This window comes from Triticum urartu, chromosome 4A (assembly GCF_056163025.1).
Source record: "Triticum urartu cultivar PI428250 chromosome 4A, HENAU_Tu73, whole genome shotgun sequence".
In the NCBI taxonomy this organism is placed as follows: Eukaryota; Viridiplantae; Streptophyta; class Magnoliopsida; order Poales; family Poaceae; genus Triticum; species Triticum urartu.
In genome coordinates this window covers 116,027,675-116,032,488 of record NC_141876.1, presented here as the reverse complement: position 1 = coordinate 116,032,488, position 4,814 = coordinate 116,027,675, and the positions used below count along the sequence as shown (strand labels likewise).

The following is a 4,814-nucleotide window of genomic DNA, read 5'->3' as shown; positions in this document are numbered from 1 at the left end:
TGAAACTTGGCATGCTGTCATGACATGGCACCAACATGATGCGATAATTTTTTTGACCGAATTGGGACAAGTTTTGGTGTAAGCTTCTTGCATACCGGAGCTTCCCTCAAGAAGGCTCATGGTTCCAAGAGGGAACGTGTCACCTCCATGTGCGAAATGACATACGTACACTGTCTTCTCCCGCCTTAATTTTTTTACATAGACAGATTAGACCAAATAAAAGTACCGTACTAAATTTTGGAATTATTCCGGATTCGTTTGGCCTTTTTATACATTAATTGAGTTTTTGTGCATTTAATGTGCATAATTAAAATTTGAACTATAAGCACAGGCTCCAGTGCACCAAAGTTGTTTGAAAAATCAATGTGTGTCGTTGGATGAATTTTTAGGACCCATGCAAGAGATGGGAGTGAAAGTCAAACATCTATGTGTCGTGGCTTGGCCGGAAAGATTGAGAAACTTGGTTTTTAATTACTGTAAATTCAAAACACGCCTGAAAATCATGAAACTTGGCATGGTGTCATGACATGGCACCAACATGTTGTGGTAATTTTTCTGTCCGATTAGCGAAGGCGCACACATTAACAATCAGCAAAGTCATTTTGGAACAAGTGTTGTCATATTACAAATCGGAAACACACATATTATTAAAACCATGAGTGTTCAACTTACCAATTACGGCTTTGTTTGGTTGTCAGGTAAGCAGAACCCTGGGTAGCAATCCCCTAGTGTGGATATTCCATGTGCATCACCGATCCCTCCCACCATGGGGGAGATGTCCCCACTATCCTGTTGCCCAAATGGTAAGAAGGGGGAGGGGAGGACACATGCTAATACAAATATAACAAATAATTCACATGAACCAACCACAAATCATAGGTAAAAATTCCACAAATAATTCAAAAAAATCTAAAAAAAACAGACAAACGAGTTCAGATTTATGTAACTAGAAGTTAAGAATATTACAAGTATCATCCATCACATCAGAAAGGTTCAAATATTGACTGGTTCGCATTTCATTGTGATCAAGTGTTGACCAAACCATTTTCATGTACCGACATAAAATCAATCATTACAACCGGCATTGACGCATCAACGGTTTCAAGTTTGTTGGATACAAAAAGTTCTCAATTATCAAGTTCCGATGCCCGAGGCAAAGACACTTTTAAATACGATGAGCTACAGGGCGACAAAGCAAGGCGACAATCACTAGTCCTACTCAGTCTTCTCTCCACTCGGCTTCGACATCAGGTGCCACAGCTCAATGTTGGTTGAACTACGAAAAAGTAAGTTAGCATCATGTATCCAACTGAGAATTTTATGACTAGAGTTTGAATCTCTAATAATGAACATCAGGACTTGTTGATAAGAAGGATAAGAACCACAGAACTAACTACTATGTATGGGTACTGTGGCATAAATTTCCGTAATAATTACTAAATAACTAAGGACAAAGATGATAAGCGGTAGATCATTAAACCATTGTCAATCTCCACAATACAATATAATTCCAAAATTAGTAAAACTGGGGAGAAAATGTATAATTGGAAAATTAAGGAGAAGACAAACATGGATTTATTAGTGCAGAAAGTAAAGACCTCTATCTAAAAAAGAGGCAAGGTAGCCACATACCTTTCTTGCTCTGAGTGAAACCTTCCCAATGACCTAATTACCGAAAGGCATCCAACAACTAAACACAATGTCTTCGGATAAAGCAAAACACTTCTAATGTCAGAGCACCTGCATACAATAAAAGCCTAGGAGAACTGAAAAAGAAACAACATCAATGCATATGAACCGTTGGTCTGATATATATTTCAGTTCTCTGAGCACTAGGGAAGAACTACTATTGACCAATGTATATGCAACTTGTGTAAAGCAACATCAATAGAAAAATATAATGATTCTTTTTTATTTCTTCTAAACTAGATAGAGTAGACTTACAAACGATGCATCTAGAATCCTACTCTCCTTGTGAAAAGCTGAAGCAGAACTGTACTATACTATTCCTTGTTCTCCATACAAGATGACAAGTTCTAGATCCTCCTTTATATTTCAGTTCTCTGCGCACTAGGTAAGACCTGCTATTGACCATGCATATGAACCTTGTGTAAAGCAACATCGAAAAAATCCACACCAAGTACATGCTATCAAATGCTAGTAGTACAGCGTGCATAAGAAACTACAGAAGACTACATATGTGTCATTGTCAACACAAGTTTAAATAATTCATAGCATGACATTGTCACTTGAGGTGTAAATATCACTGACTAGACTCTGTTGTGCCCCTTGTTCCTGTTGCTTCAAGGCAACAAGAAACTCTGCATCTTGAAGAATCATGGCTAGCTCCACATGTCCAAGTCCAACTCGAAAGATAAAAACATCTCTTCTACCGTCTACGGCAAGCCAGCAACCATGTACTAATGGCTAGTATTACATAATAGAAGAGATACCGAAATACTATCATGGCAAGTCACTAAAGATATTGATCCTTCAACTGATTGTGGGTAGTCCATGATAATGTGCATAACTTCTGTTCCATAGTACTATAACTTCCGTTCTACTACTGCCACAGGATGCATTACAACACATGATGGTGCCATGTCTTAAGATACTACAGCCGCCGGATCATAGCTTCTATTCCATAGTACTAACAAAAATGTGCACAGAAGGGATGCAAACTTTCTTCAGTAAATAGCAAGACAATAAACACAATAAAGCATCACTCTAGAACCTCATCTTGTTTTTCCAAAATGAAATGGACAACAACTCACATTTGACATTTCCAGAGTAAGGTGTCCATGTACAATAACAAGCAGTTGCTGCCGACGAGCTGACCAATTGACTGATACTAATTTTGGAGTATTAGATAAGCAATGTAGCTTCTGGGGTACCCAAAGACATGACAAGGCAAACATTAATGATCATCACACGCCTAAATGGATTGCCTCCTAGTTTATACGAACACTTCTAAACTACTAAGCATTGCTTACATTTCTTTCATTTTCTAATATCCAACACCAATGCATCAATCCTGCCTCCTAGAATGAACCCACTCACAAAAAAATTACCCTCTTCAGAAATATACAAGAACATTGTGCATAGGTTAGCATCACAAGGAGGTAAAGGTGGTTGTGCTCACTTGTAAGGTCAGGATGATGTCTTGTGAACGTTGGGATGTTGTTCAGTATTGGTGCTTGTGGTACAGAACTCAAACAGGAGAGGCTCTTGGATCTGTACATCTGCTGGTTAGTGCGTGTAGTAGGAAGACATTATCACGGAGAAGCAAAAATGATGGGTGGAAGAGGAGGAGGAGGAGGAGGAGTAGGGGATAAACATAGTGGAACATGAGGATGATCCCCTGGCCGTCGTCGTCATCGAAAGGTGAAAATCTTGGAGGCGGAGGCGAGATCCGGGAAGTAGTAGGATGACGACCCCGGTCCTGTTGCCCCAGCCGGAGGCGGGGCAGGGAGCGTGGAGGGAGGCGGGCAGGGAGCGTCGCCATCGCCAGACGGAGGAGGCCGGAGTGCTGGACGGAGGAGGCTGAAGCGCTGGACGAGGAGATCTTCCAGTTGCCGCCGCCACTCGTTCACGAGCGCGAGACAGAACGAGCGAGGGTTTCCTCCCCGACTTCTCTAGATGTGGAGGCCTCTCCCGAGGAAAGGCCGCGGAAAGGGCAGGGGTGCCCGTTTCTCATGGGCCTCCAAATGTTGCCGTGAGAATCCCCGCTTTTTTTGGTCCATGGTTTCTCGGCCCGAGGAACAGGCAGGGATCCCGGGAGGTTCTTGTGAAACCAAATGAGGCCTAAGTGCGGCCACGTGTCCCCTTTTTATTGGCTAGTAGGTGTCGTGCGGGGTAGCTATTTGAGTACGGGAGACGTGCGATCAGACCTCTGCGCATGCTCATCGGGAGGAGAGCCCTTTGACTGCTACCAGATGCACACCTTCCTCCCAACGTCTCCATTAATGGCGTCCGAGCACCTGTTCTACGGCGTGGCTATATGTCTCGCTGGACTGAGATTTAAGAGAGAAAAATAAAAACCTGAAAAGAAAGTTTTGCACCGATCTTGATATAAGATCCGACAGACCTATATAGCATCGACTGTGACTTATAGCAAGCATGATGAATATAAGGACGATGACAGTGGATAATAATTGTCTTACATATTTAGAAACATAATTAAAAAAGCTACATGCGGCAACGCCCGGATACACAAGGGCAAAAAAAGAAGGAAGACAACGATCTGGCTCGCTGATCTCTACTTTCTTAATGCGTTGCTGCAGGCCCCGGGAACTAGTCTCCGCGGTGAGCGGCGACGAGCTCTTTCTTGTCCTCTAGATGCTGCTTGAAAGCATCCACGTATTCCTCCACCGGCCTTCTGCGCTCGATGCACGGCATGGCATTCTCGTCCATAAGTTTCTCGACAATGATGCTGGTCCTCTTCAACAAGGCAGTGGTCTGCTCCTGCTGCTCCACACTTTCGACGATCTTCGCCCTCAGCAGGTCGCGCTCGGCCCGGAGCTTCGCATTGCTCTCATTTAGTTGTCGAATGACGTCGGTAGACTGTTCAAACGAGGCTTTCGGGTCATCCCGCAACCTCGCCCACCTGGAGATCTGATCCATCTGCCTAAGGATGAGGGCACGCATGCGCCTGTAAGAGTCCTCGCCTGCCCGCGAGACATTTTCCCAGGCCGCTGCGGCACGGGAGGAAATCTCTGCTCCATTCGCAGTGCGGCGGGACATCTCTTCTGCTTCCGCGACGCGGCCGGACCAGTTTGCTGCATCGACAGCATGGTGGGACCTCCGTGCTGCTT

The 4,814-nt window shown here is 43.9% G+C and overlaps 1 long non-coding RNA gene across 1 annotated transcript; it reads right to left on the bottom strand.

Annotated features, from left to right (window-relative positions):
- Window positions 1-1,000: 1,000 nt before the first annotated feature.
- LOC125550966 (uncharacterized) lies at window positions 1,001-3,680 on the bottom strand. Its single transcript, XR_007302094.2, has 2 exons — window positions 1,633-3,680; window positions 1,001-1,276 (listed from the first exon to the last, which is right to left on the bottom strand). It is a non-coding gene; the product is annotated as an uncharacterized LOC125550966 (long non-coding RNA).
- Between the last annotated feature and the right edge of the window lie 1,134 nt (window positions 3,681-4,814).